Source organism: Callorhinchus milii, unplaced genomic scaffold, assembly GCF_018977255.1.
Source record: "Callorhinchus milii isolate IMCB2004 unplaced genomic scaffold, IMCB_Cmil_1.0 Scaffold6, whole genome shotgun sequence".
Classification (NCBI taxonomy): domain Eukaryota; kingdom Metazoa; phylum Chordata; class Chondrichthyes; order Chimaeriformes; family Callorhinchidae; genus Callorhinchus; species Callorhinchus milii.
The window spans coordinates 16944454-16958399 of NW_024704747.1; the positions used below are offsets into that span (position 1 = coordinate 16944454).

A 13946-nucleotide genomic window follows, 5' to 3' on the forward strand; every position below is an offset into this window, starting at 1 on the left:
GACGGAGGCAGAAAATGTGGCGAAAGCAGAAAAAAATAGTTCTGGTCAGGGAACGGATGTGGGAGAGGAAGGACAACTGGGGATCGAACCTGACGCTTAGATAGTGCACGGGTTCGGTGAGTCTGAGGGAGAGCCTGGGGTGGCTGAGGAGTTCAGACCCGCAGGAAAGAAGACGTTGACGGGAGCCAAAGAGGATGGCTTCCGTCTTGCCAACGTTCAGCTGCAGGAAATTTGCGCTCATCCAGGTATTGATGCCCATCAGACAAGCTGACAGGACGTCAATGGACTGGCAGTTGGGAGGAGGGGGCGAAGTAGATTTGGGTGTCATTTGCATTACATGTGGAAGTTGACCCCATGTCTGCGGATGACATCGCCGAGAAGGAGTGTGTAAATGATCGAGTGGGCTGGGAGTTGTGAAAGAAGAGGGAACCTTAAATAAATGCAACCCATTCCCTTTCCCCATCTCCCAACCCCATCACCACAGAGCCATCCTGACTGAGAGCCACTGTAGTGATATCTTTGTTGTGTGCTGTAAGTTCACCCCAACCCACACCTGCATTGAGACTGACATTGCCCACGCAATTTGTGTGTGCCGTTTTCACCAGCAATATCTGATGTGTGTGATGCTTATTCAGTTCCAATTATTGCTGCTGTTGTTGCACTATCTTAGGTCTGGCTCAAAGCCATAACTGGCAGAACGACCACTGTATATTATATTGCATGGGACCTGGTGTACTGGGCCATCTTGTGGCAAGAACTGTACTGATCACAACGACTACAATACCATGGTTTTAACTTATCACCTATTGCATCGAGCACCACAGGTTCCTTTTCTACCGACCCCCACCCAGTGGCCAGTAAATAATAATAATCCTTGCATTTGATATAGCACCTTATCACGACTTTGAGATGTCTCAAAGCGCTTCACAGGATACGCTGACCCAGGTAATCACAACCTTTGGAGTTTGTGAATTCCACATTTGCACAACCTTTGCAGTGCAGTGAAAAACTGTTTTTTGTGATTTCACCCTTATCTGGTATAGCTCAACCTTTAAGATCATGTCCTCTTGTTTCCCTACCAGGAGTGGAAAAAAAGTTTCTTTCCATTTTCTTTGTCAAATCCTTTTATCATTTGAGACACCTCAGAAAGATCACCCCAATATCCACCCTTGAAGCCTCTCTGAGTGTGATCAGTAATTTGGTCACATTAACAATACAACACAATTTACATTGACACAATTTACATTTACATAATTTACATTTACATAGCACCTTCAGATCAGGAGAATGTCTGAAAGTCTAAAATGATCAGCGTTCTGAGACGCTAACCCACATGAAGGACGGCAGTTCGGCATCAAACTCCTTCAATGTTAAGTTAAGCACTCCAAGGCACTACCCTGCGCGTAGGGCACCATATAAATACAAGTTGTTGTTGGTTGTGGTCAGTGCATCAAAGCTTGATGATGAGCAAGCTCTGCCACCGGAGGGCGCTCCAATACTGCGACTATATTAAGACGACAAAGTGTTGAAGCGAGTGATCTGATGGGACAGTGTGCCTCTTAATATTATATACTCTATTAATAATGATTGCATTTAATTTATTTAATGTAATAATTCTGGCATTCAATAGAATGAATGCCTTTTCACATCATCGGGATGTCTCAAGGCACTTCCCAGGACACAGTTGTAGACAAATGCAGACGCTGATCTTCGCACAGCAACGTCCAAACAGCCCTAAAGTCAATGAACAATTTTATCTGTAGTGTTCTGTGTTCTTTGCAATGCTCTGTGTCACTGGGTTCTCCCTCTCTTTATTGGCCAGGACACAGGGAGAAAATACCCTTCAGTTTTCAAGTAATTTCACGGGATTCAATATCTGTCTGAGCAAGCAGACAGGACCTCATCCGAAGCACGGCACCTCCGACAGTGTAACGCTCTCCTCCAGCACTGCACTGGAGTGTCAGCCTGGACTACGTGAGCTCAAATTCCCGATGCGGAGCTCGAATCCACAGCCTTTTGACCGAGAGTTTTGTTCTATTTCCCACATTTCCACCAGGACAGTCAAGCACTCACTGTTAGTGCGTGAGTGAGTGTGTATTGAGTGAATGAATATGTGTGCATGAGCGTGTGCGAGAGTAAGTGTGGATGCGGAAGGGGTTATTGGTCGCAGAGGGGTTTATTGACCGGGAAGAGTTTAACCATAATTAAATCTTTCTCTGTGTATCATAAGGAATCCTGAGTCCGTAAGACACTAAAGCTCCAGATGTGTTGACTGAGAGCCCGAATGGCCACACAATGCCTTTATGCCGTGCTCCCATGTAAACCCAGCTTCTGTTTATGTATTTGGCTCTCAATGGCTTTGCTTTGATCAGTGGTGAACAATGACGAGGTTCGCTTAGCTGGGCAGTAACCACAGCAACAGTTACCAGCGATGCAGCTGCCAGGTAACGGTCCTCCAACCGAGCCGCGCCGGACAGGTCCAGGGAGACAGAGTCCAACCCATCCACTGATCAACCAAACAACCCATGGGCTCATCATCCCACCCACTGACTGACCGAACCACCCACCCACTGACCAAGCACAACAACAACAGCAAAATTACATCGGTGTAGCGCCTTTCATGTCGGGAGGGCATCTCAAGGTCCTGGACAGACAGAGTTACGGACCCGAGCTGAGGGTTGGGGTGGGGAGGGTGGAGGGTGGGGGGGAAGCAGGGAGATCAAAAGCACAGTCGAAGAGGAGGGTCTTGAGCTGGGTCTTGAAAGTGGCAAGGAAGGGGGCGAGGCAATTTATGTCTAATTTATTTATAGACTATGTATATATAATTTATTTATATGCAATTTATTTATAATTCAATTTATTTGTCATGCAAAAGCACGACAGCGCCAATTTGCACGCAGCAATGTCCCACAAACAGCCATGATGTGAATGCTACCGATTTTATTTGGGGGATTGTGGCCCAAGCCATCGGCAGAATCTCCCTTCTCTTTTCGAGTAGGTCCACGGGATCTTCAATGTGCAGATGGGACCTGAGTTCAGCGTCTATCCCAAGCTGAGCTGAAATGGTAATCATTTATCTCGCTACACGGTGACATTGGAGCCACTTGACCTCTCCTCTGGCAGTAAATTCTCCAATTGGTTATCAACCAAATCTTTCGAGGCTTCAGAGAGAGTAAACCGGCACGAGAGCGGGGGGAGGCAAATGTGACAGCAGAGGCGGAGGGCGGAAAGAGGGAGGGGAGAGGGAGGGAGGGGAGAGTATGAGAGCAGGGGGGAGAGGAGAGGGGCTTCACTCTTCAGTGTCAAAGTGAACAGCACAGCACTCCAAAGCATGGTGAAAGAGGAAGGTCTTCAAACGGGCCTTGAAGGAGGCAAGAGAGGGGGTGAGGCAGAGGGACTGTGGAATGGAGTTCCAGGGAGTAGGGACAGAAAAGCTGAAGGCATGACTGATGATGATGGGGGCTGGCAGGGCGGGGGACATGAAGCAGGCCAATGCCCACCGAGCGGAGAAACTGTACACGTCGGTAAGGTGTTAATGGGACCTAGGGATAGGGAGGAGTAAGACCGTGGAGGGCTTAAAAAGTGATGACAAGGATTTTAAACACAATCCTCTGGGGATTGTGGAGCCAGTGGAGCCAGATGTTGATGGAAGAGTGATCGGTTCACGGAATCAAGCTAGGAACCACCATCACTCCCCCTACTACTCCCCTTGCTAGATCCTCACCACTCAAACCTGGCCTCTTGCCCTCTGCAGATACCCAACCTTCCACCATCGCCCTGCCAACCAGAACCCCAGCAGCACAAAGTATGTCCCTTGGAGTATGTTTTCAATCCCAGTTCATCCTGACAGCCTCCAATACTGGTCTCAAGCACTTAGCTAGTCCTTTCTTTCTGAAGGAGTTAATGGATGCAAGATCCTTTTCAACCGCTCTTCAACTCTTTCAGTTTGCGTTCTCCAACTTTGACCTCTGAGTCAGTCGCGGTCGATCCAAACACAAGGCCCCCTGAGCTTCCCTTCCTTAGCAATACTGCTCCAGCCTGTAGCCCAGGCCAAACGGAAGGCTGCATGGCTCCTGGAGGAAGACTGCAGAAACTAAGCTATCTTTCTTTTTCTCTCTTTCTCTCTCTCTCCTTATACAAAGTGTAAAAAAAGCAAAACAATGAAAAGTGCTATTTTTCTCATCCGATCAAAACATACCCAAATCACCCGAGCCCTGCTCCCATGGCTAGCATAGTTACCCTCCCTCGCGCGCTCTCTCTCTCTCTCTTGCTTTCCATCTCTCCCCCTCTCTCTTTCACCCTTCCTTCCTCCCTCACTCACTCATTCCCTCCCCCTCTCTCTCACTCCTTCTTCTCTCACTATTTCTCTCTCACTCTCTCCCCCACCCCACCCCCTCTCCTGCTTCCCTATTTCTCTCTCTCTCTCTCTCTCACTCTCTCTCTCTAGCAGCTCACATGCTCCCTTCAAAGGACAATGACGCACAAGTGCCCGAGAGACTACATTTCCACAGAGAGCGGCACTTACTGAAGCACCCAGGTCCCCATCAAAAGCAAGCTGAAGAGGCCGGCTCTCTTTGTGCCGAGGCGAGCGAGTGCAGATGAAAGCACAGAGAGCATCGCGCTCTCACTTCATTTAAACCATCAGTGAAAATAGGTGCACAACAAAGAGATGATGGGGACCCAGCCCGACCAGGTGCTGATCAGGAACATCAGGGCAGCAACAGGCATTTTGGCATTTCTTTTTCCTTCATTTCTTTTACAATCAACATTCTGCCTTGTTGGTTTTGTACATAGTGGGAAAGCTTCTCAGGCAGTGTTCTCGATAGCAAGCTATGTGGTTTTAGTTAGTTAGACTCCAGCAGTACCCCAGCACACACTCTGGTGTCCCCAAGCCTTGGCTCTTACAACTCTGAGGACAATGAAGGAAGTGTTATCAGTCACTGCAGACTATTGGGGAAACCCAGGGGCATTATTCTGTGTTGTCAACTTGTTATAATAAAAAAAATCCTTGCATTTGAGGAAGCGCTTTTCACATCTTTGAGACTTCTCAAAGCGCTTCACAGGATATACTGTAAAGTGAATTGACTGTATATTTGTGGGCGAATCGCGGCAGCCAATTGTGCACAGCAGTGTCCCACGAACAGTCGTAGATTGAAGTGACCAANTTTTTTTCTTGAGGGATTATTATCAGACATGTGGAGTAAGGAACCTTGCCCAAGGTTTTGCCCTGCTGGGAATCAAACCCAGGTCTCTCGCTTGCGAGGTGAGCACTCTAACCACTGAGCTACAGGATATGTTGAGCAGTTTAGTGTTGGCTTCACTCTTCACCCCCACCCCCCAACCAGCCTCATTTTCCAAGGGTGGGAGAGTCTAATTTGAGTTTCTCTCTCCCCTGGTGTCTTAGTCAGCAATCCTCCAAATAAAATTGGTCACCCACTCTGTGGATGGATTGTGAGACATTGCTGTCTGCAAATTGACTGCAGTGGTCACCATAAAATACACAGTCAAGCCAGCTTGGAATACATTCCTGTGAAGCGCTTTGAGACGTCTCAATGATGTGATGGGGCACTGTATCAAATACAAGGATGCTTATGATAGGAATACAAGTTGTAGTTGTCGTAGTTACCTCCCAGCCTTAAAGCAACCAAACTCCACAGGGGTTGTGAGAGCCTCTTCCCAACCGCAGAAACGCACTGCTTGTTTGGACTCATTAGTTAAGCCCCCCATTAGGTAGCTCATTGAAACAGATGCAGACAATGGCTGGAGATGTGCTTGCCAACAGGCCGTGATAATTGCTCTGCCTCCTCTGTGAAGTATGAATAATGTTTCTCTTTCTGTGCGGTCAGACAATACACCTCAGCCTGCATGAAGCGGGGCCAATCCCATTAGTGGAGAATGCCTGTGCTTTGCGTTCAGTGGGAACCTGGGCCTGAACCGCATCCAGCGATGTCTCTACTCAGCAATGTGTTTGGGTAAACGTCCACTTCAATCACAATTATTCTATTTATATGACGGGCCGAGTGGCTTGAGAGCGTTTGTGGAGTTGGAGGAGCATGCCGTAATGGGGCTGTTTAATGCATTTAACATTCAGCATGGAACAGAAACAGGAAAACACGGGGGAGGGGGTGCAAACATTAACTCCTCAGTTGCATTCGTTGTTGAAACCTTGAAATTCCAGATTTATCGCAGCCGACCATCTGGAACGTGGCCTCTCGTCTTTATTTTGGGGCAGCCGGGTGTCTGACACATGCTTAAGAGTATCCAACCCAGACTGAGTGTTCCACCTATGTATGCCGCCAAACATGGAAATGTCTCTGTGTCTGGAATGGAATGCACACCCTCTGCCTAGAGGACACATTCTGCTTACCTAATTCTGGAAAGTATTAGGTGCTGGTTGGCAAGAGCCAAAGCTTGGGAACTGGGGCACGACTGGAGTCTAACCAGCTAAAAGCGCATAGGTTGACATTGAGAGCCGTCTGCCAAGCTTTCTACTGCTTGTCCAGGTAGGAACACCCTCCTTGTTAGGGCTTTGGCTTGCAGAGTTAGCAGAGTGGGAAGAATCCCTGCTCCCAGTGACCCGTCTGCCTCTCCAAGTCAACGTCGATGAGCCACACATCAGCTCATCAGGTTATAGACATTAGGTCAGCTGTAACATTTCAAAAAGAGAAGGGAGTTTCTCTCTGGGCTCTGGCCAATAATCCCCCAAATAAAAAAAACTTCATTCACATCATGACAGTTTGTAGGGTATTGCTGTACGCAAGTTGGCTGCCGTGTTTGGCTATAAAATACGCAGTCACTGAATTTTACAGTAAATACTGAAATGTGCCCTGAGATGTTCTGACCTAAATCATCCCTTCCTGGTAGCCTGTTCCAGTCGGTTGATTATCCTCTGGGTAAAGAAGAACTTCCTGGTGTCTGTCCTGAAATTGCTCTTTGCAACTCTAAACCTGATCCCCTTACTCTCGTATTGTCTTGCGGCTTCCTAAAGTATCAGAGTATCTGGGTTTACCTTTTGAATATAAGATCCCCGATGAGTTGTCTTCTCTCAAGACTGAAGTGCCGTAGTTTATCTAAGCAGCGACTTCCACAGCAAATCCAACATTTGTGCCGGTGACCAGACCTGTACACTGTACTCCAGGTGTGGTTTCACCAGAGTCCGTACAGTCTGAGTGTGTGAGTGTGACATCTGCGGAATCTGACAACTGGTTTACAGTATATCCCAGCATCCTGTTTGCCTTTTTTTTATTGCTCCCTCATGACTGTTTTGACACAGTGAGCATTGAGTCAATCAACACCCCTAAACCTCTTTCAGCTTCCTCTTGGCAAGTTCAGTCCCATCCACGGAGTGCACATATTTCCTATTCTTAGCTCACAACCACTTCGATAAAGTCCCGGAGGACTGGCGCGGCCCTCGCGTCACGTAGCCCAGGTTTCAGCGTTCCCGGGGAGAGCAGAACATCGCTTTATTTAAAAAAAAGAGAGAGAAAGTTGTGAAGTTTGTGATCAAAGTCCCTGGTGTGGGGGGTGGGGGGGGGGGAGTGATTTTTAATTTAAAATTATTTTAATTTGTTTTTGGACAAGTTGTTCAAAAAAACTATCTCTTGACTTTAACAGGGAATAAGAGGTTTGCATTTTAGTGGTGTGTGTGTGTGTGTGTGTGTAAAAAAAAACACAGTAGAATGAAAACGACTCTGAGGTTGTGATGTATGTCACAACCTGTCAGGACCAGGGACTCCGGGGGCGGCCCTTTTGTCCGGGGACCCGTTTCTCCAGCGGCTGAGGGGGCGCGGGGGGAGGGTATACGGTGTGACGCTCGGCCCGTGGGGAATGCGTCACCGTGATTTGGGAAGTTGTTGTTGCGGAAGTGAGTGAGTGAGTGAGTGAGCGGCGCCGATGGAGACTCGGGAGTTTGTAAGTGAACGAGAGGGATAGAGAGGGATAGAGAGGCGTTTGTTAGTGACGGGAACCCCGGGACCCGGGACCCCGGACCCCGGACCCCGGGGCGGCGGCTCTCAGGGGCTTCAAGACAGGAAGCGGCGAGTTTACAACTGTTATCCTCCCCCTCACCTTCATCATCACTCTCTCCTCCTCATCATCACTCTCTCCCCCTCATCATCACTCTCTCCCCCTCTCCATCACTCTCTCCCCTCTCCATCACTCTCTCCCCCTCTCCATCACTCTCTCCCCCTCTCCCCCTCATCATCACTCTCTCCCCCTCATCATCACTCTCTCCCCCTCTCCCCCTCTCCATCACTCTCTCCTCCTCATCATTACTCTCTCCCCCTCACCTTCACCATCACTCTCCCCCCCCCTCTCCTCACCATCACTCTCTCCCCCTCTCCATCACTCTCTCCTCCTCTCCATCACTCTCTCCTCATGACCACTCTCTCCTCCTCCTCATCACTCTCTCCCCCTCTCCCTCTCTCCATCACTCTCTCCTCCTCACCAGCATTCTCTCCCCCTCACCATCACTCTCTCCTTCTCACCATCACTCTCTGCCCCTCACCATCACTCTCTCCCCCTCATCATCACTCTCTGCCCCTCTCCTCCTCATCATCACTCTCTCCTCCTCACCATCACTCTCTCCTCCTCACACTCCTCACCATCACTCTCTCCTTCTCACACTCCTCAACATCACTCCTCACACTCCTCACCATCACTCTCCTCCTCACACTCGTCACTATCACTCCTCCTCACACTCCTCACCATCACTCTCTCCCCCTCTCCATCACTCGCAATGACAACAACAACAAGATTACATTTGTATAGCGCCTTTCATGTCGGGAGGATGTTCCAAGCCTCACTCCCCCTCTCTCCTCCTCACACTCCTCACCATCACTCTCCTCCTCACCATCACTCTCTCCTCCTCACACTCCTCTACATCACCATCACTCCCCCCACTCTCCTCACTATCATCCGCCACACTCACCATGACTCTCTCCTCATACTCACCATCACTCTCCCTTCACCCTCCTCACACTCACTGCCTCCTCATTCCCCTCTCTCCTCACCCTCATCTGCCTTACACACACTCCCTCCTCCTTACAGTCTCCCATGGCTCTCTCCCTCCTCCTCACTCACACTCCACATACTCAGCCTCAACCCCTCCTCTTCACCTCACATTCATATTCCTCCCCTCATCCTCCTTTCTTACCCCCCTCCCTCCTCCACCTCCGTACTCTCCAATAGCTACAGAGCCTCAGACTTCAATCTGATCTCCTATTTTTACTTAACTCTGGTACGGTTCCCTTGGTGCCCTCACCCAAGAGGCCATTCTTTGCCTGTGGCCTTGGTCGAGCTATTTGTCCTTGGGTGGACCTCACTCCTGAATCTGATCCTTGTTCTCACCTGGTGCCCACACTAGTTAACCGTCTAGCAAGAGGAGGGGTTAATTTATAGTGATCCAGAGGGCCAACCCGAGTAGATTTGAATTCCTCTCTATTCTGTTTCTCCCCCTCACGCTCTCTTTTACCTTCACTTTGTGGCCCAGGAGCTATAGAGGCCTGTTTTGGCACTCCTTCTGAGATCTGCTACCTCCTCAGCACCACCTTGGAATGAATCTGGATTTTATTAGTCTGTATGAGGTTAACCAATGCTGAGACAGTCAGTGCTGCAAACCTCTTTGGACACTTCCAGGCGACTGGGTCAAGTGTTTTTTTTTAAATTACTTTTCAAAACTTGGAATTTGACCAATTAACATTCTTATAATAATAATTAAAATCTTTACGTTTGTTAAAGCGCATTTCAAGTTAGGAGACCTGACAGAGGTTGCAGAGTTCTGGATGGTCTGCAGCTTGTGAAGGGAGAAGCTGGGAAGTCCGTCAAGTAGGGCATTGGGATAATGAAGCCTGGAGTTTGGACATCATGAAGGCATGGATGATTAAGGTGCCATATTTGCTGACACGATAAGATTGTATTCTAATAATAAGCCTTGCATTTGATATAGTGCTTTTCATGTCAGGAGAAGTCTCAAAGCGCTTCACAGTATTTACTGTAAAGCGAAGTGACTGTATTTTGTAACTTCAACTGTACTTCGTCACACCAAGGCTCGATTACGGAAACTCCCTCCTCATCGGCCCTCCCAACTCTTCCTTTCACAAGCTGCAGATCATGCAAAACTCCGCAGCTCGTGTACTCTCGCGCACCAGGCTCCGTGACCCCATCACTCCCGCTTGCCCGACTCCACTGCTCCCCATCTCTCAGAGGATCGAATTCAAGATCCTCATCCTCACTTTAAAGGCCATCATGGCCTTTCCCTCTTCTACCTCTCTGACCTGCTGACTCCCTACCAACCTGCCCACTCCCTCCGTTCAGCGGGGTCCGGTCTGCTCCATGTCTCCCGCCCGACCTGCTCTACCATCGGTGACTGGGCTTTCAGCCTCCCTGCCCTCACACTTTGGAACTCCATCCCACAGTCCCTTCGCCTCACTTCCTCCCTTGCCTCCTTCAAGGCCGGTCTCAAGACCCTTCTCTTCGACCGTGCCTTTGGTCGCCCTCCCATCTCTCTGCCTTCCCTCACGTGAAAGGTGCTCTATAAATGTACTTTTGTTTTGTTGTAAGCGAACCGGATTTGAGAAAGTAAACAGAGAGAAATTATTTCCACTGATCAATGAGTCTGTAACCAGAGAGCACGTATTTTATGTAGTCACTAAAAGACCAAAGGGAAGGATTAGGAGGTTACTGTAAAAAAAAGGTGCAAAACACTGCCGGGAGCTATATAAATGTGAGTTTTTTTATATTCAATGTGGACGTAGGATGTGGAATTCCCTAACTTGAACAGTGCTCAAGACAGAATCTATAGTAGCTTTTAAGAGGGAATTAGATATCTAAAAACGAAAAATATTTTTAAAAAGTGTATGCGGGGGTGAATGTGAGTTAAGGCAAGTGGGACTAAATTGATTGCTCTTTCAGAGACTCAGCAGAGACTAATGGGTCGAATGGCCTCCTTTTGTGGTGTAAATTTCCCTCGTTCTATGGTCCACAGGGTCTCAGTGCAGTTTGGAAGGAGGGTGTGTGAGTTTGTAGGGTGGCTGCTGTCTGCACCTCAAGATTTGTAGATTTCTATACCAAAAATAAAATGTGTGAAATAAATTGTCAAAGGTTTGACTTTGCTTTCAGCCTAATTGCAGGCCACTGCCTGGTCACTCTGCTTTGTGCTTTCTCTGGTTGGGCTGGGTCTATTTTTAGACCATGAGCTGAGCCGTGCGACCGGATGGGTCGGAGCCTGAGCTAGTCACGACTTGGGAAAATGTGCTCCCTTATTAAGGGGAAATGCCACAGACACATGAGGAGAGGGGAAGCTGGTTCAAATCTAATTTAGCGTTAACACCAAGAAATCATTATCTGATGGAACTGCTTCTATTTCTAGAACAAGACTTGTGACAAACCGGACAGGGCAGTCTAGTCCCCTCAGGAATTAGCAACAGGTGTCTTTTCTCGTTTTACAAATCATTTTATAGAATCATTTTACGGCACAGAAGACCATTCAGCCCATCATGTCTGTGTCCGTTTAGTCCCACTGACCTGCACTTTTTTCCCCCGTTCATATTTTGTCAAAGTTTTGTCTGTTTCTCTCAATCAGAGTGTTTTTTAGGTAGAGTGTTCCATGTCCTAATAGCGCTCTGAGTTTGTGAAAAAAAATTCTCCAAACTTCACACTTTGTTTTTTAAGGTACTGATCTTAAACGTATACCCTCAAGTTACTGACTCACTGTCCAGTTAAAATGGGTCTTCACACATTTTAACAGGTCACTGTGTAACTTAATAATAATAATAAGTGCCTCATAAGAAAGAGGTTTTGGTGCACCTAAATGAAGGCTGGATGTTTGTGAGTGGAGGGAGAAGCCTGAGATCGCTTGGAGAGGGACAGACTGGACGGAGAAAGAGCTGGCATGTTCTAGTGGTTAGATGAAGTGATAGATGGCTGATGTTCTGCTGGTTATATAAGCTGTAAGAAGGGAAGGACTGGTTGTGGTTAGGCAGCATTGACTGGTGTATGTACTGAATTTGTACAAGAGGCAGTATTAGTGCTTAAATTAGAATGAACACTGCAGCAGCCTTTCACTTTAACACTTCCCTTTTTAAGATCTGCATAGAGTGTTGTATCGAATGCCATATTTTAGTGCACAGTACACAAGGGAACCTTAAATAATCTGTGTTGCATTAGAGTGTTACAGACTGGGTGCTTCCTCCATTTCCCAATTAATTAGGAAATTGTAAATGCTATGGCTTACAGCCGTCTGGCATGAAGGGTGCTATGTAAATACAAGTTGTTATTGTGTTTATGCTGTGTGTTGGTGAGTCCATAACTTGGGGCTATCAATAAATATAAGATGGCTATTGGTCCATCTAATAGGGAGTTTAGAAGGAACTTCTTCACATAGTGTGGTGAGAAGTTGTGGTTGAAGCAAATAGAATCAATGCAAGACGAAACTTGCTGCATACATGAGGGAGAGGGAACAGAGGTATATAAACCAGGGGAACAGGAGGGTGGGATATAAACACCGGCATGACCAGTTGGGCTAAATGTTCTGTTTCCGTGCCATATCACTATATAACAGTCGTTTGGGATGGGATAGGAAGCAATAATGCAGTAGTAAGCAGAGGGGTTCCAATGATGGTCTAAATTGAGAGAATGAAGCTCAGACACGTTACAGAATTCTTTCAAACCTCAAGATGGTGCTGCTCGTCACTCTTGTTCCATTTGGGACACTATGCACCATATCTTCACTGTCGCTTACATTTGCTGGAAGATTTCTGTTCTGCGTTGGAGTAACTGCCTGGAGTTTAATGAGATGAAACTTACTATTGTGAACAATATCTTCAAAGCACATTTATAATTATATAACAAGTGTGTTTCGTACCAAAAAAGCACTGTGGCGAAGCAGCTGGTTTTCATAACGGCACTTTCACAGATTCTCAATCACTTTCTTTGGCCTCTATCGCAAAACACATTCAGAGTGAACGTGGAAGATGTTCTGTGGTTACACTGAGCCGTTTAGGTAGTTAAAAGGCTGTGACAGCCAGCCTTTGGCTTCTCCGTGTCTATTATTGCTGCCTTGTCTTCCTTGTTACCAACAGGAGTCGCTGAGCCAGGCAGGTCCGCAGTATTCCAGAGCACTGCTGATGGCAGCACAGCCAGCCTGGCTCATCGGCAGGACCTGAAAGGGCAGACCGGTCACTGGAGGCCAGGAGGAATCCCACTCAGCTCCTGTTAATCCTGCAAGCCAAAGCCCTCATGGGTAGGGTGGTCCTAGCTGGACAAGCAACAGGAAAGCTTGCTGTACAGCAATGGCAAGCTATGCGGTTTTAGCTGCTTAGACTCCTGCACTCTGGGGTCCCCAAGCCTTAGCTCTTGCCAGCCAGTGCCTAAAAATCTAGGAAGAGAGTACGCATTCCTTTCCAACAATCTGTCTCTGGGATTTCCATGTGGGATGCATGAAATTCTCAGCTTAGTTTGGATATTCTTAAACATGGTGATGGGTTTCCACATGTGTCAGACACGCGGCTGACAAAAAAAAACAGGAGTCACTATTTGTGACTTGGAATCTCTTATTTTCAGCTCTGATTATTAATGTTAGGCCCCAGCTTATTCTTTTTCTGTGAAAAAAGAGATTATAAAATAATCGGTGCAGCTTAAGCCCCCAGATTCACGGTAATTTAGTAGATGGGATGTTTTTCCTCTTCTATTTCCCCTCCCCAATTTTCTCCTGTCCTCATATTGCCTCATGGGAGTCCTCCAGTGAGCTGCACACTAATTGTCGGTAGCCTTTTAAAATATGGTGACAACTACTCACAGATCATATCCAAAAGTAGTAAATTGGGAGTGGGAATGCCTCCCCCCTCCTGCTTGCTTCTCATTTTCTATTTTAGGTCAGCTTGCTGAGACCAATTACAGCAGTTTTAAAACAGCACAGAACATGGAATGAACCCAGACCTGAGTGGCTT

The 13946-nt window shown here is 47.5% G+C and overlaps 1 protein-coding gene across 3 annotated transcripts in view; it reads left to right on the forward strand.

Moving 5' to 3' along the window:
- Positions 1-7801: 7801 nt before the first annotated feature.
- Positions 7802-13946, forward strand: part of plekhm3 (pleckstrin homology domain containing, family M, member 3) — a 51652-nt gene continuing 45507 nt past the window's right edge. Inside the window, exons 1-2 of one of the 3 annotated variants that reach the window (XM_007890594.2) lie at positions 7802-7911; positions 9739-9885. The gene's annotated coding sequence lies outside the window, so the exon portion shown is untranslated. The remainder of the gene's footprint in view (positions 7912-9738; positions 9886-13946) is intronic. The other 2 variants (XM_007890596.2, XM_007890597.2) reach the window with 2 other exon arrangements.